General features: G+C 46.4%; 1 protein-coding gene across 3 annotated transcripts in view; it reads right to left on the bottom strand.

The window, feature by feature from the left end:
• The window catches only part of LOC134840088 (ankyrin repeat domain-containing protein 50-like), a 142,243-nt gene that overhangs the window by 120,418 nt on the left and 588 nt on the right, over window positions 1–21,237 (bottom strand). The window lies entirely within an intron of this gene.

The raw sequence follows: 21,237 nt of genomic DNA, 5'->3' as shown, positions 1-21,237 counted from the left end.
CCTCTATCTCTTTCACTATTTCGGCTAGCCTCCTTGGTTCGGAGCTACTTTTTTAGGCTGCCGTCTTCCGCCGCGCTAAGATCATGGGGGCAGTTTCCCTCAAGTTATTCTCCGAGACAGCATCCACCGACGGGCTGCTCAAATCCTCTATCTCCCGCTTCCTCTTTCGAGACTTCATACCTTTGCCTGGGGGTGTCGTCACTATCATCACAGATTCGATCTCTTTGTCCCGGTCCGACCCTTCCAACTCTTGCCTCCCCCTGCTCGAGCCTTAAGGATTTTAGTACTTTTAATCATATTACTAGTCTTAATCTTATCCTCCCCTTTAACTTTAATTATTTTATTATCAGTTTTTTTCTTCAGAGTAGAGCCGTCTTTACGTTCATCATCTTTGGTCTGCTGTCGCGTCTCCCTCAACTTGACCGTCATGCTCAGCAACTCCTTTCTTGCTTTTTCATCCAGTCCGATGCCTATCAACACCGGTTCCCTGAACTTGACCACCGTGTTCCACAGTTCTTCCTTGAAGTTATCTAGCGTGGTCTCGCTCTTCGTCTCCTGATTAAATTCACTCAAGAAATCCCGCCAAGCCTTCTCATCCAGAGTCCCCAGAAACATACTCTTGTTCCCTTCAAACGTATTTTTTTGCCTCTCTTCTGCACTCAAGAGTATCATTCCCATGTTGGAGGTCTCGCTTGTCAGTGGCAGTTCCAGGTTCTTACGAGGGGATGAGGCCAGAGGTGGCGTGGCAGTGTCCGCCCAATCGTCTCCGCTCAGGTTCTGCAGTAGCTCCTGGGGGGTGAAATCCACCTCAGCTGGTTTCGTCCCAGGTGTATTCCCCACCTCCACTTCCTCTCCTCTTTCACTGAGAGTTGCGTCCTCTCAGGTATCTTCCTGAATCGGTCTTCTACGGGGCCGCTTCTCTTGTCCCCGGTGTGCCCTTTGATAGGGGTGAGGGTGTCGCGGGGTCTTGCTTCTTATATTCCGTCAGAGCCACATATAACGAGCCTGCCGCATCCAGGTCTCTCCCTTCTTGCCTAATTTCCACCTGTTCCAATCCGTAAGGCGCCCGGTACTTCCTTGTGGCAAACTTCATCTCGTCCTTCAGTGCGATGTGCCCTTCTTCTACGATCATCATTGCCATCATCCCATATCGGTGATGCGTTCTCCAAGCTCGACTGATTAAGCGTTCTCAAGAACTTCGCACCTCGAATTTTGGAGGCATTGAGCCTCTCATTTTCTTTACTTGAGTCGTCCATGAGTTTATCTTGATATCGCAGGTGTGGAAGTAGACCGCCGCCGTATATCCAATGAACAAGGGGTCCCAGCCATCGGTGAACTCCACTTGCTGTCTCTCTACCGTAGCTCTTGCGAACAGGGATGGGACTACCAGGGAGCTATTCATCCCCAGGGTCATTCTCCTGACTGTTGGAAACTCAGGAATGGTTGCGGGTAAGATCTCCTTATCAATAGTTTTTTTTCTTCAGACACGTCAACCCACGCCGCTGCCAGTTCTGACTTCCGAAGTCTCAAGTTCGTGGATTCCAACTCTCGATTGGGAGCTGCCATCAGGATCCACCATGCGTTCCCTTCGGCTATTAGGATCAAAATAGCAAACACAAACTGCAGAGCAGGGGGCATGCTCGCGTATCCGGGGGACGTCGTGAATACCACTTTCGTCTTGGGTCCAAATCGTGAACTGACGTTTTCCTGTACCTCTTTCAACGCGGCAAACAACGTCTGGATAGCCTCCCATATTTTCTTTGGCGTATGCTCATCCCCTTTCAGCTACTCTAGAAGCCCAGCCGCATGCAGGTAATCGTTCATTCCCGAAAACAGCAGCAGCTCTGGTTCGCAGGGCATCTCTGACTTTATCGCCACCACCAAGGTCAACATCTGGTTCAATTCTGCACTTGGCAGCGAGAATACCAGAGTTTCTGGCCAGAACAACTTGCGAGACGTTCCATCGAAGTCCGATCCCGTCACGATGATCACTCTCGCGGCTGCTGGATCTGCTCTGTCATACACTGCCAGTGCCTTGGCCAATTGAGCATTGCCACAGAATTTCCCATGTCTTGGGTCGTCTGCCAATCTCGCACCCTCGAAAGCGGCGTCTAGCAATTCCATCTCTTTTGGATCCAGTAGCGCTTCCACCACCCTCAACTGCGCCGGGGTTGCCAATCTGATTCTGGTGATATTTGTTCGGTGCTTAGGGGGCTCCACTATGAGACCCGGACTCCCCAGCAACTTGAGAGGTCTGTAATTTATCGGTCCCATGGCTGATCTCATGGGAATCCCGGTCAGATCAGCCGTCTTCATCATTCTTGCTCTTGAGAAATGCGTCTCGTGGGCCTTTAGCCAGTCTACGCCGCAGGCATGGATTTCCAGCGCCGCAGGCATGGATTTCCAGAATCGATCTGCCATTTTTACAATTTCTAAAATATCTCGCGCACTAACCAACTTGAGAATTACCGTACAAACTTGAGAATTACCGAACCAACTTGAGAATTACCGAACCAAATTGAGTACTTGAGAAATATCTCTTCCGAATGTTGCTGATCGTGAACTTTGTTCAAGACCTTCTATTCTCTTTCCAATGAGTGTGTCTGGGTCGTCAATTCGATTTATTCAAATCAATCTGAAAGTACAATCCACTTTTTAGACTAAGGTGTTATGTTCATAACCTAAACCCCCCCCCCCCATTTTTTTTAGTTAAAACCTTATCCCTCCATTTGTTTTACTAAAATAATTCAATTGGAAGTTTTTTAAGAGCATGTAGATTCATTTAATGTTTTAGCACCGTCACTCTTTAAAATTATAATTGTCATGCCAATTACGTTAAAATCCATCTACCTACTCGAGGTCCCCATGTACCCTTACTCAAGGTCCCCATGTACCCTTACTCAAGGTCCCCATGTACCCTTACTCAAGATCCCCATGTACCCCCAACTCAAGACCTCCGTTGTCCACCCGTAGCTCAGGCGATACTCAAGTAGTATTTCTTGTGTAGGTGTACCATTATCTCCGTTTCTTCGAAAACCACGTGTAGGATGACATATAACTCCCTTGGCTCAACTTGCCCCTGTTTGGGTCATAAACAGGCATCGATACCTCCACTATCCCTCTTTCAATCATGAAATCTCTCAGCCTCGTTAGTGCTAACATCACGTGCTCAGGATCTATCGTACTCCTTTCATTGACCCTCGTCACTAGAAAGCACAGGTATTTGCCTGGGACTTGTGCCACTGATGGGGGAAGCGCCGCCATTTCTCCCAGCCCCGTTCTCTGTCTGATTAGAAACTCCACGTTCTGGTATTCTCTCTTGAAATCGGCCTCCAGTCTCGATTTGAAGCTCATGTCTGCCGTTATACAGATCGCGCTAGTCCTGTCTGACAGAATGAAGTCGCTGTCAGTTATCAGGATGTTCTCCAAGTATTCATGGGAAATTTCAAATTTCGTTTTGAAATTTCGTCCTATGGTAGGCTCGGCCTCTTCCTCGCCCAGTTCTAGCCCGTTGGTCTCTCTACTTCCCTGAGTTTCTTTATCATCAAATTTTTGGCGTGGGTAAGTCCTACCCCCACTCCCCGGACAAAAATAGTTACCGGACTTGTCGAGACCTCTATCTCTTTCACTATTTCGGCTAGCCTCCTTGGTTCGGAGCTACTTTTTTAGGCTGCCGTCTTCCACCGCGCTAAGATCATGGGGGCAGTTTTCCTCAAGTTATTCTCCGAGACAGCATCCACCGACGGGCTGCTCAAATCCTCTATCTCCCGCTTCCTCTTTCGAGACTTCATACCTTTGCCTGGGGGTGTCGTCACTATCATCACAGATTCGATCTCTCTGTCCCGGTCCGACCCTTCCAACTCTTGCCTCCCCCTGCTCGAGCCTTAAGGATTTTAGTACTTTTAATCATATTACTAGTCCTAATCTTATCCTCCCCTTTAACTTTAATTATTTTATTATCAGTTATTTTCTTCAGAGTAGAGCCGTCTTTACGTTCATCATCTTTGGTCTTCTGTCGCGTCTCCCTCAACTTGACCGTCATGCTCAGCAACTCCTTTTTTGCTTTTTCATCCAGTCCGATGCCTATCAACACCGGTTCCCTGAACTTGACCACCGTGTTCCACAGTTCTTCCTTGAAGTTATCTAGCGTGGTCTCGCTCTTCGTCTCCTGATTAAATTCACTCAAGAAATCCCGCCAAGCCTTCTCATCCAGAGTCCCCAGAAACATACTCTTGTTCCCTTCAAACGTATTTTTTTGCCTCTCTTCTGCACTCAAGAGTATCATTCCCATGTTGGAGGTCTCGCTTGTCAGTGGCAGTTCCAGGTTCTTACGAGGGGATGGGGCCAGAGGTGGCGTGGCAGTGTCCGCCCAATCGTCTCCGCTCAGGTTCTGCAGTAGCTCCTGGGGGATGAAATCCACCTCAGCTGGTTTCGTCCCAGGTGTATTCCCCACCTCCACTTCCTCTCCTCTTTCACTGAGAGTTGCGTCCTCTCAGGTATCTTCCTGAATCGGTCTTCTACGGGGCCGCTTCTCTTGTCCCCGGTGTGCCCTTTGATAGGGGTGAGGGTGTCGCGGGGTCTTGCTTCTTATATTCCGTCAGAGCCACATATAACGAGCCTGCCGCATCCAGCTCTCTCCCTTCTTGCCTAATTTCCACCTGTTCCAATCCGTAAGGCGCCCGGTACTTCCTTGTGGCAAACTTCATCTCGTCCTTCAGTGCGATGTGCCCTTCTTCTACGATCATCATTGCCATCATCCCATATCGGTGATGCGTTCTCCAAGCTCGACTGATTAAGCGTTCTCAAGATCTTCGCACCTCGAATTTTGGAGGCATTGAGCCTCTCATTTTTTTTACTTGAGTCGTCCATGAGTTTATCTTGATATCGCAGGTATGGAAGTAGACCGCCGCCGTATATCCAATGAACAAGGGGTCCCAGCCATCGGTGAACTCCACTTGCTGTCTCTCTACCGTAGCTCTTGCGAACAGGGATGGGACTACCAGGGAGCTATTCATCCCCAGGGTCATTCTCCTGCGGGTAAGATCTCCTTCTCTAGTGTCCCCTCCAGCTCCTCTTTTACTAACTCAAAGCTCTATTTCCACGCTGAGATTCTCAGGATCTCTTATCCGTTCGCCGTCAGGGGGTTCAGGTTCCAAAACTTGGGATACGTCTCAATGGGGCCTTCACGTTTTCTCCCCATCCTGCACTGCAGTTGCCCCCGGAAGTTAAACATCACCAACTCGGGATCTTTCACCTTCCCGAAGAGCACTGTATTACTCATCCTTGCCCTTAGCACCTCCTGTTGACACCTGTTCAGCGCCGTCGCATCCAACACGCTTATTAAGCTCACGTGCACTACGGAATGGCGGTATGCAGCCACTAGAGGGTCCGGGAAAGCGTACGTCACCGCTGGTCCGTAAATACAAGTAACGACTTCCTCTAATCCCCTGATCACTCCCACTGGGTCAGACCTCATCGCCAGGCATAGATCGGTCAGTAGAGGGATACCACCATTCGCCTCCCTCTATTCCTCTCTCGTCTTCGGGTTCTTCTACTCACCGATCATGTGTCGGTTTTGCTTCAGAAGATACTCCACCAGTAACGTCTTCAGTTCCGCCGCGCACTTGCACGAGTAAGTGTCTATACTCGAGTTGGTCTTTCCCATCGACAGGGGTTCCCCATATTTCATCAAACGATGAAAAGACACCAATGTACCATGAGTCAGGAGCACCAGTGCCAGATACCAATCATTCCGATGTGTCTCTACACCCCGACTGAACATGTACGCTGGACCCAAGTTAAACAGGTACCTCGGGTAAACTAAGTATAGGGCTAGCAAGAATCTTATGGGCATGCTCAACAGTTCTTGTACAAGGGCCCCGAAAATGGACTTTTTCGCACAAAACACTCCAGTCATGTATTTCTTCTCCCAACAAGGACTCAAGAATTTCAGGATCTCGTGATCTTTCCTCGTCCTCAGCTCACCTTTTGCATGTTCCCTCCAGAATCCTCCAATGGAGACCTCGTTCGCTGCCGTGACGAACCTAGCCACCGTGACCTCCCTACTCTCGGCTACCTCCAATTGTTCCTCAGGAAACTCCCAGATCTGCTTCAAGAGAGGTGGGGCACTCTCCCTTGTCTTGTCAGTAGAATTCTCTAGTCTTGGTGTTAGAAACGGCCACCTGCCTCTCTCTTGTGTTAGTCAATACACCGACGACTCCAGTTGCTTTTCAGTCGCAGCCGCATTCTTCGTTTAGTTGCTTGGTCCCCTCGATTTGCTCGTGGATCTCGTGATGGTCCATGCCTCGGAACCATAAGCTGGCTGTCAGGTGACTTATTATTGGGTGGTCATCCCCTATTGTCGGACTGAACTTCAGTTGCCTGGCGAGATTCGAGATCTCAAGTAAGAGGACCTCATCCAGTACAATGAGTATGTCTGCCAGTTCATAGAATCGCCGCAATGTGTGGGACACGTCCGCCCACGCCGCTGCCAGTTCTGACTTCCGAAGTCTCAAGTTCGTGGATTCCAACTCTCGATTGGGAGCCGCCATCAGGATCCACCATGCGTTCCCTTCGGCTATTAGGATCAAAATAGCCAACACAAACTGCAGAGCAGGGGGCATGCTCGCGTATCCGGGGGACGTCGTGAATACCACTTTCGTCTTGGGTCCAAATCGTGAACTGACGTTTTCCTGTACCTCTTTCAACGCGGCAAACAACGTCTGGATAGCCTCCCATATTTTCTTTGGCGTATGCTTATCCCCTTTCAGCTACTCTAGAAGCCCAGCCGCATGCAGGTGATCGTTCATTCCCGAAAACAGCAGCAGCTCTGGTTCGCAGGGCATCTCTGACTTTATCGCCACCACCAAGGTCAACATCTGGTTCAATTCTGCACTTGGCAGCGAGTATACCAGAGTTTCTGGCCAGAACAACTTGCGAGACGTTCCATCGAAGTCCGATCCCGTCACGATGATCACTCTCGCGGCTGCTGGATCTGCTCTGTCATACACTGCCAGTGCCTTGGCCAATTGAGCATTGCCACAGAATTTCCCATGTCTTGGGTCGTCTGCCAATCTCGCACCCTCGAAAGCGGCGTCTAGCAATTCCATCTCTTTTGGATCCAGTAGCGCTTCCACCACCCTCAACTGCGCCGGGGTTGCCAATCTGATTCTGGTGATATTTGTTCGGTGCTTAGGGGGCTCCACTATGAGACCCGGACTCCCCAGCAACTTGAGAGGTCTGTAATTTATCGGTCCAATGGCTGATCTCATGGGAATCCCGGTCAGATCAGCCGTCTTCATCATTCTTGCTCTTGAGAAATGCGTCTCGTGGGCCTTTAGCCAGTCTACGCCGCAGGCATGGATTTCCAGCGCCGCACGCATGGATTTCCAGCGCCGCACGCATGGATTTCCAGAATCGATCTGCCATTTTTACAATTTCTAAAATATCTCGCGCACTAACCAACTTGAGAATTACCGTACAAACTTGAGAATTACCGAACCAACTTGAGAATTACCGAACCAAATTGAGTACTTGAGAAATATCTCTTCCGAATGTTGCTGATCGTGAACTTTGTTCAAGACCTTCTATTCTCTTTCCAATGAGTGTGTCTGGGTCGTCAATTTGATTTATTCAAATCAATCTGAAAGTACAATCCACTTTTTAGACTAAGGTGTTATGTTCCTAACCTAAACCCCCCCCCCCATTTTTTTAGTTAAAACCTTATCCCTCCATTTGTTTTACTAAAATAATTCGATTGGAAGTTTTTTTAAGAGCATGCAGATTCATTTAATGTTTTAGCACCGTCACTCTTTAAAATTATAATTGTCATGCCAATTACGTTAAAATCCATCTACCTACTCGAGGTCCCCATGTACCCTTACTCAAGGTCCCCATGTACCCTTACTCAAGATCCCCATGTACCCCCAACTCAAGACCTCCGTTGTCCACCCGTAGCTCAGGCGATACTCAAGTAGTATTTCTTGTGTAGGTGTACCATTATCTCCGTTTCTGCGAAAAACACGTGTAGGATGACATATAACTCCCTTGGCTCAACTTGCCCCTGTTTGGGTCATAAACAGGCATCGATACCTCCACTATCCCTCTTTCAATCATGAAATCTCTCAGCCTCGTTAGTGCTAACATCACGTGCTCAGGATCTATCGTACTCCTTTCATTGACCCTCGTCACTAGAAAGCACAGGTATTTGCCTGGGACTTGTGCCACTGATGGGGGAAGCGCCGCCATTCCTCCCAGCCCCGGTCTCTGTCTGAATAGAAACTCCACGTTCTGGTATTCTCTCTTGAAATCGGCCTCCAGTCTCGATTTGAAGCTCATGTCTGCCGTTATACAGATCGCGCTAGTCCTGTCTGACAGAATGAATTCGCTGTCAGTTATCAGGATGTTCTCCAAGTATTCATTGGGATTTTCAAATTTCGTTTTGAAATTTCGTCCTATGGTAGGCTCGGCCTCTTCCTCGCCCAGTTCTAGCCCGTTGGTCTCTCTTACTTCCCTGAGTTTCTTTATCATCAAATTTTTGGTGTGGGTAAGTCCTACCCCCACTCATCGGACAAAAAAATTTATCGACGTCCCCGTCGATGATGCTGGGTCTATATCTGGGGCTATTTCGAGCAACCTGTCGGTTGCCGTCCAACCGAAGAGGGGATCTACCGTTTTCACGTGTTGTTCTGCTGACACGTCGACCTGCTGGATGCTTTGCCCTTCATCTCCTTTGCTCTTGACATCACGCATCCATTCTAGTATTCTCAAGTACAAACTTGAGAATTACCGAACCAACTTGAGAATTACCGAACCAAATTGAGTACTTGAGAAATATCTCTTCCGAATGTTGCTGATCGTGAACTTTGTTCAAGACCTTCTATTCTCTTTCCAATGAGTGTGTCTGGGTCGTCAATTCGATTTATTCAAATCAATCTGAAAGTACAATCCACTTTTTAGACTAAGGTGTTATGTTCCTAACCTAAACCCCCCCCCCCCAATTTTTTTTAGTTAAAACCTTATCCCTCCATTTGTTTTAATAAAATAATTCAATTGGAAGTTTTTTAAGAGCGTGCAGATTCATTTAATGTTTTAGCACCGTCACTCTTTAAAATTATAATTGTCATGCCAATTACGTTAAAATCCATCTACCTACTCGAGGTCCCCATGTACCCTTACTCAAGGTCCCCATGTACCCTTACTCAAGATCCCCATGTACCCCCAACTCAAGACCTCCGTTGTCCACAAGTAGCTCAGGCGATACTCAAGTAGTATTTCTTGTGTAGGTGTACCATTATCTCCGTTTCTGCGAAAACCACGTGTAGGATGACATATAACTCCCTTGGCTCAACTTGCCGCTGTTTGGGTCATAAACAGGCATCGATACCTCCACTATCCCTCTTTCAATCATGAAATCTCTCAGCCTCGTTAGTGCTAACATCACGTGCTCAGGATCTATCGTACTCCTTTCATTGACCCTCGTCACTAGAAAGCACAGGTATTTGCCTGGGACTTGTGCCACTGATGGGGGAAGCGCCGCCATTCCTCCCAGCCCCGGTCTCTGTCTGAATAGAAACTCCAAGTTCTGGTATTCTCTCTTGAAATCGGCCTCCAGTCTCGATTTGAAGCTCACGTCTGCCGTTATACAGATCGCGCTAGTCCTGTCTGACAGAATGAAGTCGCTGTCAGTTATCAGGATGTTATCAAAGTATTCATTGGGAATTTCAAATTTCGTTTCGAAATTTCGTCCTATGGTAGGCTCGGCCTCTTCCTCGCCCAGTTCTAGACCGTTGGTCTCTCTTACTTCCCTGAGTTTCTTTATCATCAAATTTTTGGCGTGGGTAAGTCCTACCCCCACTCCCCGGACAAAAATATTTATCGACGTCCCCGTCGAGGTTGCTGGGTCTCTATCTGGGGGTACTTCGAGCGACCTGTCGGTTGCCGTCCAACCGAAGAGGGGATCTACCGTTTTCACGTGTTGTTCTGCTGACACGTCGACCTGCTGGATGCTTTGCCCTTCATCTCCTTTGCTCTTGACATCACGCATCCACTCTAGTATTCTCAAATTTGTGTTCTCACTCCTCTCTATCTCGCTCTGCTCCAGATCTGTTTCTTGTTCTGGTGTGGAGTAGTCTTCCTTCGGGTAGTGTTCGCTGTCGTTGATGATTTGCCATTCATCGTCTGCAACCAATTCGCCCGCACTCAGTAATTTGTCGCCCAATTCATCAGGCCGTGTCTTATCAATCAAGAAGTCATCCCCGTAACTATTGTAAATCATGCCTCTCCGCTTACGATTACCGCTCCTGGTTCCTGCCGTTATCGGCAAGTCTGGTTCCGTCCAATTTGGCACCTCGTCCTGCTCCGGATTGTTCCAGTCTTCTTCCACAAAGGTTTCTGCCTCTGAGTCCGCTTCTATCTTTTCATTATCATCCAAACTCAAGTCCTCCTTGCCATCATTTTTCTTTCTGATGCCCTCTTCGTTCACCTCGCAAGCTGGTTCCACCAATAGGTACTCGAGTCCCTCCATATTCTGCGGTACGCACCAGTATTTTGGGGATGAGACATGAGGTTTCAAGTTTTCATAATGCGCTGCACGCCCCGTACTCAAGCGGTAAAGCCGTCCTTTCTGGTGCACTTCCGTTATCATGAACGGTCCTCTCCATTTCTTGAGTAGTTTCTATGTCCCTTTGGGAGTTATAACTTTCTGGAAGACCCAGACGTATTGGCCCACTGCATATGGTTTCGCTTGCAGTATTTTCTCATCGTATTTCTTCGGCTGTCTCATTTGCGCTTGCGCTGTGTTCCTCCTGCAGTGACCCATTTCATCATGCGATCTGAATAACACTTCCGTCTGATACAACTGTGGCAGTATGATGAGTTTGTGATTATGTAATATCTTCTCCTCATCTATTCTCTTGCATTCCACCACCCCGTCAGCTGTGTGATAGAGTAAATCCTTTCTGTCTTTGTAGAACTGGCTCAAGTATATTGTAGCTGTCTTCTTCTAGGTCCCCCTTCTCTTTGGACCCTGTCCAGATCCATGTGGAGAGGTTACTTGTCATCTTGTCATTCTTTTGGGCCCGTATTAGATCCGACAGTCTATATCTTGCCTTGACGTGCTCTTTTAGTGCCATTATCTGACCATTCATTTCTCCAGGGTTGTGGATGTCATCCTTCAGCTTTACGCATACTACCCTCCTTATGATCTTCCTGTCATCTTCTGGCACCAGATTTGTTCTGAAATTTGAGTTGCACGATAGCTCCCTAAATGGTTTCCTCGACACTGCAATTTTCTCAAGTTCTTCACCTCCTGGCACTTCCTGCTGATCCAAGTTGTACGTTCTTGAGGAAGGATCCGTCTGTAGCTCCCTATCGCGGTGTCTCATCTTCTCTTCCACCAGTATCATGCATAGACTATCTTGGTAATCGCTGCTCTCCTCCGAATCTTCATCCCCCTCTTCGCACTCCCCGGACAATTTTTCTTCTTCAGGATCTCCTTCCACTGTGGTCCACTCCCCGGACTCTCGCTCTAGTCCAAGGTGTTCAGCCTCCTCCTTAAATGCCACTTCCTTCATCCTAAACCGAGTCCGCTCAAGTATGTCATCAGGGATTTTATCAACCAATGACTGCACGACTTCTTTCCCGTCCGATTTTTCTTTTAAGGAGTCCTCGCCACCACCAGTTTCATTCCTTCTCAATATCGTGACTTCCGGTTCCTCCTTACCCTTTTCTCTGATCACGGGTTTATCGTCTGCCAGTTTCTCGAGTAATCTCATCATATCTTCATCTATCTGTGCCTCTCACGTTTCTACCTGGTTGAAATCATAGCGTTTTGCCTTGAGCGTCTCCCTCACGATTTTTGACTTGAGCATTATCCCTATCGGTATACCCCGGGTCTTCCTCAAGATTGTTTTCCCTGGAGGCTCATTTGGTAGTTCGGGATGATCTTCTATCGGTTTTGCCTTTGTGCCTCATTAGTTGTTGCATCGGGTATACCTTGTCTGCGTAGCCCTTGATGAACTCCCTGTAGTAATTCGCGAAACCCAGGAAGCTCACCAATTGATGTTCCGTCTTTGGTGATTTCCAAGTCGAAACCGCTGCCACTGCATCTGGGTCTGGTCTGATGCCAAGCCTATCCACCATCCTCCCCAAGTATTTGATTGAGTCCTTGAGTAACTCGCACTTTGACGGTTTGCACTTTAGTCCTGACCTTTTCATGCATGCAAACACCTCGTCTAGTCGCTCGATGTGGTCTTCTATTGTAGGCGTCGCTATTACCACGTCATCCACGTAGCACATTACCAAATTGCCGTATTTCTTTGTCACACCTATCAATGCTTGTGCCATCAATCTTTGAAATGTGGCCGTGGCATTGCATAGACCAAATGGCATGCGTTTTCATTGAAACAGCTCTAGCTCGCAGGCGAACCCTGTTTTGTCCCTGTCCTGCTTCCTCAGTGGGATTTGCCAAAATGCCGAACCTAAATCAAGAGTCGTAAAAAACTTTGCATCACCTAACTTCGAGATACTCTCATCAATTCTAGGTATGGGATAGGCATCCTTCACCGTGACGGAGTTTAGATACCAAAAGTCGCAACATAACCTCAATTTGTCGCCTCTTTTTGGCCATCACTACTCCACACGCCCACGGTGATTTGGATGGTTCTATCATATCATACTCTAGTAATGTCTCTATTGGTCGCCTTTCTTTTTGGGCATCACTACTCCACACGCCCACGGTGATTTGAATGGTTCTATCATATCATACTCTAGTAATGTCTCTATTTCTTTCCTACATGCATCCGGTTTGTGTGGGGTCATGCGCCTCGCCCCCTCCCTGTGCGGCACCGCAGACTCTTCAAGCTCTATTTCATGTTCAACGAAATTACAGCATCCAATGTCTACCTTGTGTCTCGAAAAAACGTCCGCGTTCCGCTCTTGTACGTCCGTGACGGTCTCGAGCTGTTCATCCCTTACCTTACCCCTTAAGTGTTATATTTCAGGTAAAATTGGTTTATCCATTTCCATTTCCTCTAGTGTTGGTCTTTCTGGGAAGTTTGAACAGCTCGATAGTCCATCATCTGTATCTGACTTAGGTGACTTTACAAAACGTGATGAAACTTTTATTTTCTTTAATCGTCTCGAGATACAAATCTTGTCCCTATGATTGAGACATTCAAGTACTTCATTTTCTTTTGCATTTTAAGTCAATTCATATCGAGTTTTCACAGGTAAAGCATATCCCAGCTTCCTCCCCCTCTGGATTGTTATTGATATTGTTAAGAGTATTCAACAAGACACTGACGCAGAGGTCGCTCTTGGTTATCGAGAAGGATCTTCCTAAAACAGCAGCAATTTGACTGTTTGGATTTGGAACTATGCATACTTGCTTGTTGTCACTTAATTCATCATAATTTTTCATCCGTAGGCCTACAATTGCCGCTTCGTTCGCTTTCAGCCTTACCTCCTACTCAAGAATACCGGCGCTTTATTCTCATTTGTCATTATCAGATTTATTTGTTTAATTACGTACTTCCTGTCCGGGTTCCGAATCCTGATCATGGCATTGTTTATATCAATCGTTACGTCAAAATTCCTGATGAAGTCTTTACCTAAAATGAACTGGTCAGACTCGTCTAGATTCTCCACTACAAGAAAGCTCATCCACGGGTTGCATTCCCCGAGGTTGAGGGATATTTTTGGTGTGCTGCCTAGTACCCGCAGCGCCCTTTGTTTGCAGCTGACAGCCGTATTCTTGAGTTTATCAAGTCATCTTTGTCGAAACCCATTAGCTCCCAAGTCTCGATTGGTATAAAACTCAAGACTGCTCCCGTATCAAGTAACCCTCGTAACTGAGTCTTCTTGCCACTTATGTCGAGCACGTGTGCTGATACGTCTGCCTCCGTCCCGATGTGCATTGTATCCTATGCATAGTATCTATTCTCCACACGGACTGACTTGCTGCCACCTCTTGTGAGTAACGCCCTCAGGACTTTAGAAGTCGTCTGTGGACTTATTGCACTCAAGTAATCTGCGTACACATCAATGCACATTATTGTCTGGTCGCTGGGTTCACTCAAGTTCCTCGTTACTTCGTGACCGCCCTCAGTGATTATCGACATTATCCTGGCTCCGATCTTTGTTATACCGAATGGCTTTCCCGTCACCATTTTCAGAGTGTAGCAATTTTCACTCTTTGTCGCTCCCACTACGGCTTCTGGCACCGGCACTGACCAACTTAATGTTTCGTTTAACATCTGCTTTTCGATCTCTTGTTTCAATCGTTGCTCTATCTCCTTCGTCGCTAGGTCCTGTTTCACCTTTTTAATAGCCTCCGCAGCTGCTCTCTCAAAATTTATCTCTGGAGACTTCCTGGTCATGGTCTCCATGGCACTATTGACCTGCGTTACAGCTTTCACCGTCTTCGTCGGTAGTTCCGCATTCGGTGCCTCTGAGTTTCTTGTTTCAAACTCGGCTTGTCTGTTCCTTGTGTTCTGCACCGCTACTAACGCTAACTTGTGTTTCGGATGACTTTGATTTTTTACTGCTTCCCAAAATAATGGACAGTCCATCCTAAAGTGGCGCTCTTGATTGCAGAAGAAGCACCTCGCACCTATCTTGATAATTAGGCCGCTGTAGAACTCGTGTTCTTCCATCTGGCTCATATCTTCCTCATCCGGAGCAAACCCCAAACTCTTCATGCCTTGTTTATACGTCGTGCAGTCCACCACCTGATAGTCCACTGATCAACAATTTGCGCATGACCTGAGTTGACTCCCACCTTGCACGTTCCTGTTATTATCAAAGACATCTGTGGTTGACTCCCACCTTGCACGTTCCTGTTATCCGAGTATGAGTATTTCTAGGGTTTCATCAGCATGTACTCTCTTGACTTCTGTCTCATTTCTTCTGAAGTCGGTGCACTATCTTTCAACAGTGTATAGTACGTTGCTAACATTGTTCTCAAGTCGTCACTTTTTACCCCATCGATGAACTTCGAGGCGATGCTATAGTTCCTTCTGTTTGTTGACTCTTCAGGATCACTCCTTCGTCTCAAGCTCTCAAGATCATCCAGGAACCGATCAATTGACTCATCGTCCCTTTGCCTTCTCTTTTCAAATCTCATCATCGCTTGGTGACCCTTCATGCCTGACCCGAATCGATTCAACAATATCTCGAAGATCTTGTCCGCTGTGTCGCGTTCCTCTTCCTTCTTTGCAACTACGCATTTCAACGCCGTGCCTTCTAAGTAGCTGAGTATCGCTGTGCAGGCTTGTCTCTCGTCATTCAAGTTGTCCTGTTCCAAATGTAGTCTCATGACTTCTACCCAAGTATCGATGCATCCGTCTGAGTCATCCTTAAATTCTTACGACTTCTTGAAGGTTTTCCTGGATTTGCCACCTCCTCTCTCACTCGAATCAGTGCTTCTCGTAGCGAACGCTTCCAATATCTTATTCATCATCTCCCAGGTGCTAGCCCACGTCATGGCATCAGTTCCCGCATTATTGCTTGTTGTGGAATTCCCCGGGCCATTTGTCGTAGTTGAGGTCCACTCTTAATAATTGTCTTGCCCCCCCCCCCTGGACCGATTCTCGCTGCGCCCGGGGGTAACGGTCATGGTGTTGACTCACGCTTATTCCGTTGTGGTTCCACAAAATCAACTCTGTTACCTTGCGTTCGATCCGTTACCGGCCTGTCTTGCGATGTAGAGTTTCTCAAGATGGCATCCAGCGTCATACCGTTGCTTAATTACCGGCATGTCTTTGTTGATATTTTCCTCGCGGTCTTTGTCAGTGGCCTCTACCTTGTCCGACATTTGCTGAAGCTTTTCCTCCGTCGCCTTCGCCAGATTGAAGTAGCTGTCTACGTACTCGTGCTTGTTGTACCTTAATTCTTTCCTTATTACTTCCCGATCTTCCTCGCTGCACTTTAGTCTTCTGTCGATCTGATCTAACTTCGCCATTAAATCGCCTAGCTCAAGAGTAGTTGTTGTTTCATGGTCAGCTGTTGCCCCATGACTAGCTGTTGCCCCATGTTTGGCCTGATCGTCATCTCGGTTAGCCTCTGTTTTTTCTCGTGGAAACTGTCCCAAACGTTTTGCCTTTCTCGGCTTTTTGTTCTTCTTCCACTATGTCTCTCGATTTCATTCCGACCATCATTGTTATCCTCTTTCTAAAAGACGTTCTTTTCGCTTGAGTATTGCCCTTTATTGTTTCTGGCGTGTTGCCTGTCGTGTCCTCCACAGTGTCTATCGGTGAGAATTCCATCGACTTTTGCTTCTGTTCTTCTGCATTTGGCATCGGTGTCGACTCCGTTGTCTTCTTCTCTACTTCATCAACACTCTGATCTGGTGTCTCAAGATCAATTTCTATAGCAGGTTCCGTCCGTCCCTCTTCAGCGCTTCCTCTCGTCTTGTTTTCCTTTGCGCTTCTTGTGTTGACCATGCTCACTGAAAAGTTCTTCCTTCCTTGTTACTTTTTGGTCCGACGGCATCAGTTTTTGTCGCGACGAGTTATGTTTTGTCTTCGATTCTAGAACCCTTTTTTTGCTATTAGTACCCTACTACGCCTCATGTTTTTTATTTACAATTTTTTCTTTCTACAATACTAATTTCTATCTAAACAAATTTTCTTTCTGAGGATAAATTTTCTAAAAATATTCCTAAAATAAATCTCCAATTCGTGATCTCAATAAAACGGATCTTTCGCGATTTTAATTGTCCGGACCGGTCCTTTTGCTTTTAATTGGGCATTGAGCACTGTCCCAAGTCCTTCTAGTACCGTCACACAACTCTCTTGTAACGTCCCAAGACTTCCTGGTATTCCCTAGACTAATATGTACTGCCCCAAGACTTTTATGTACTGTCCCAAGACTTTCTGGTGCTGTCCCAAGACTCTTAGGTACTGTTCCAAGACTTTCTGGTGCTGTCCCAAGACTGCCTGTCCCAAGACTACCTGTCCCAAAACTGCCTGTCTCAGGGCTACTGTCTCCAGACTGCCTGTCCCAAGACTACTGTCCCAAGACTGCCTGTCCCAAGACTGCCTGCCCCAAGACTGCCTGTCCCAAGACTGCCTGTCCCAAGACTGCCTGTCCCAAGACTGCCTGTCCCAAGACTGCCTGTCCCAAGACTACCTGTCCCAAGACTGCCTGTCCCAAGACTGCCTGTCCCAAGACTACCTGTCCCAAAACTGCCTGTCTCAGGACTACTGTCCCCAGACTGCCTGTCCCAAGACTACTGTCCCAAGACTGCCTGTCCCAAGAATGCCTGCCCCAAGACTGCCTGTCCCAAGACTGCTTGTCCCAAGACTGCCTGTCCCGAGACTGCCTGTCCCAAGACTGCCTGGGACTGCATGTCCCAAGACCACTGTCCCAAGACTGCCTGTCCCAAGACTGCCTGTCCCAAGACTGCCTGTCCCAAGACCACCTATCCCAAGACTGCCTGTCCAAAGACTGCCTGTCCCAAGACTGCCTGTCCCAAGACTGCCTTGAACCACTGTACCTGGTACCACCACTTGAGCTCTAGTAAAAAATTTCCCAAAAAACCCAATCTTACTGGCCAAAAGTTAATATTATCAACCCCCCTGTATTTATTTCCCTTTTAAAATTTTGATGCAAGTTGAAACCCAACTTGTTCGAGGTGTCTTGTGATCACCTGTTTGTCCAAAACCGATTAAAACTTTTTTTACCAAAAGCGTCAAAATTTCAACAGAGAAAAAAATAATGATAAAAACAGAGAAATAAACCCACCTAAAACTCAAAGGCGACTTTTGTCAACCCTTTATCAGAACAACAACAACAAAAAAGTCTGGTACCTGATTACCACGCGTTCCACTCCCCCCTGCTAGCGATCTTATGGGGTATCACAAAAACTGTCTACGTCCGTTCCCCCCACCCGATCCGACCAGGGCACTTACCTGAAATCGCTGTTAATTTTGGATATCCGCTTCTTATAATCAACGCGTGTAAGAATCTAATGTAACTAAATGGATGCCGATCAATTAGTTCTAATGTGTCCCCCTTTTTTTTACAATTTTAACCGCCAACCTCTAACCTAACCAGCCCACCTTCTAACCTCCCCACTCTTTAGCCCCCTCTTAAGCCGAAAATTACCTTGAGCGCCGGGTGCTAAACCTCTTGAGAGAAAACCGTAGAAACTGTTTCCAGGCCTGCTTGAGTAAAAACGTTCCTCAAAACAGTGGGGTTCCGCTTATCCAATTTTACACTTATCTCCTATAATTTAATGTGGATTTTAACGATACTTGTGTAACGAACTTGAGAACACCCCCATCCTCTCTTGTTGCTCTGATCCCGTGCTGGTTGTTTTCTTGAGTTGTCCTGCACTCGATCACCAGCACCACTTTCCCACTTGGCTGGTCACCTGTTCCAGTCAAGTCTCCTAATGGTCCAGCTAAGTCCCTGTGTACCACTTTCCTACTCGACTGGTCACCTGTTCCAGTCAAGTCTCCTAATGGTCCAGCTAAGTCCCTGTGAACCACTTTCCCACTCGACTGGCCACTTGTTCCAGTCACGTCTCCTAATGGTCCAGCTAAGTTGCAAGCTATCTGAAAACCCTTCACAACGCCCCACACTCGGGCACCTTTTCAGATTGCTGAAATGATCGAAACGATCGGTCTTACAAAAACAGATATGGGTATACTATTTAATTAATATCAAGGTTTGATCCACCTAATTTGGAAGTAGAAGTCACTGTCATTTTTTGTTTTATAGTTTTTGTTCTTTTTTCTATTCTTTTTTGGTTTTAGTTTCGCTTTTTGTCTTTTGCTCGTTTTTTCGTCCCCCTAGTTAGCCCCCTTACTCGGTTAGCTAAGCCTCGTTCGGAGAGCCTACTGGGAAGTTTTCTCGATTTTTCGTAAAAAACTATCACGGTACAACCGGAAGGTTTACACGTTCCCGCTGAACCGTACCACCGGTAGTCTAGAATGGGCATGTAGCCCGGAGATGCGTCAAGTGGGTTCGACTCTGTAGTCATAATGTCGTAAAAACACCCAGGAGCGCCATAAAAACACTATGTAACAGTCGCCTACTTCGGTCACATATGAGGTTCAAGAAAAATAGGCCCTATAACCATTGGCTCAAGAGTCAGGGACACTATCTCATGTGTTTTTCAACCTCGAACGGTCAGAGCAATTTCGGTTCGCTTGCGACATGGGACTAAAAACCCGTTACAGCTTAAAGGCCACTTCCAAAACACCCCTCCACTCTAGAAAATAAGAACGTCTTCATACTTAGGTCTCAAAATACCCAACATACACGAACGCCGTTAAAAACGGGGTCGGAACAAACCTTACAGTTACTTTTTACTAGACTGTGAAATTTTGATCCATTTCAGATGGATCAACCTAAAACTCTCCTTACCTCAACATAACAATCATAAAACACACTCAAAAAAACTAAATTGGGTACTCACATACCAGCACACTCAAGAATTGGAGTAACTAAATTAATCAGCAACTCAAGCATTAAAGGGAATTAAGTTTTAATTCAAGAAGTTTGTAATTAACGAATTCCAGCAAAGGAAATGATTTTTTACTTGAGAAATAAATTTTGGGATTGGAACATTGGGATACCCCAGCTGTCCACTTTTCCACTGAGCGTTCACTCCGGTTCAATTCGAATAAATGTACTCTTCTTCTATAATCACTCCTTCTCCCATTTCAGGATAGGACGGCTCTACTCGCGTTTGTTTTGTATCTGGAAATTGCGAATAGAAATTTCCCGCTGCTTTTTTCAAGTACTTTCCCGCGACTGTAAATCGGTTGTTCTGATCTTGTATATCTGAGATTTTCAGTTTTCGCAAGAAAGTTGAGCATGACAGGCTCAATTCGAATTTTTGAAAAAAAAAATTCCTCCCAAAATTGCCTAGTTCGTATTCCTCAAAGTCAAACTTCCAACTATGACCGACTGGCACAGGACTTGGCGAAGAACCTGAGCTTGAGCCTGCACAATTTCTTTTGCTTGAACAGGGAATTGATAATGAAAGGTTTACCGAATCAGGCAATGAGGTTGCAGGAGCAAAAGGAGTGGATGCGATCCTTCGAACAATTGAGAGCATGGGAAGAAATCGTGATCGGCTCTGATGATGAGGAAGCGCTACTAAGGCAGATCACGGTGTCAACTTCATCGGGTCCTAGCACTCCGAAGGCTAGGAATGCGAAGTGAGCAGGGAGTTCAATGTGGGTTTCTTGAGTCTTGAGAGGGAAAGGAAGGGGCTCGAGTGTGAACTCGGTTGAAATCCGAGGTCACGAAAAAGAAATTTTAACGAAACAAAGTATTGTTATTAATTTGCTATACTTATTATATAAATCAAAATGTTGCATAATACTTTCCTGATTGGAGAGGACAAAAGAATTTCTAACCATAAGCTGCAAGAGCGGATATTTAAGGTGCAGGTATATGAAAATTTTGATTGCTGTTCAGCGATAGTGTGACAATTTTATATGGTTGTGAATTTTGGGGTGTAGATAAACTTAAGTCTGCTGCAAACTTCTGTAAATGACCACTGAAATTGTATCTTGAGCAACACTCGGTATTCTGGGGACTCACTGGCAGGCGGCAACACGCGATGAGGATATCGATCTTGAGTCCGGGGAGTATGTGCCAGTCGGTCATATTTGGAATTTTGACCTTGAGGAATACGAACTACGTAATTTTGGGAGGAAGATTAATTTTTCAAAAATTCGTATTGAGCCTGTCATGCTCAACTTTCTCGCGAAAACTGAAAATCTCAGAAATACAAGATGAGAACAACCGATTTACAATCGCGGGAAAGTACTTGAAAAATGCAGCGGGAAATTTCTATTCGCAATTTCCAGATATAAATCAAACGCGAGTAGAGCTGTCCTATCCTGAAATTGGAGAAGAAGCGATTGTAAAAGAAGAACATATTTATTCGAACTGAACCAGAGTGAACCCTCAGTGGAAAGGTGGACAGCTGGGGTATCCCAATGGTCCAATCCCAGAACTTAATTCTCGAGTTAACACTTATTTCCCTTGCTGGAGTTCATCAATAGCAAACTGCTCAAGTTATTATACTTTATGCTAGAGTTACTGATTAACTTAGTTATCTCAATCCTCGAGTGTGCTGGTTTGTGAGTAACCAATTTAATTTTCTTGTGTGTTTTATGATTTATGTTGAGGTAAGGAGACTTTCAGGTTGATCCATCTGAAATGGATCAAAGTTTCACTGTCTAATAAAAAGTAACTGTACGGATTGTTCCG

Source organism: Symsagittifera roscoffensis, chromosome 2, assembly GCF_963678635.1.
Source record: "Symsagittifera roscoffensis chromosome 2, txSymRosc1.1, whole genome shotgun sequence".
In the NCBI taxonomy this organism is placed as follows: domain Eukaryota; kingdom Metazoa; phylum Xenacoelomorpha; order Acoela; family Convolutidae; genus Symsagittifera; species Symsagittifera roscoffensis.
Note: the sequence above shows the minus strand (reverse complement) of the source record. Positions and strands in the feature narration are given on the sequence as shown.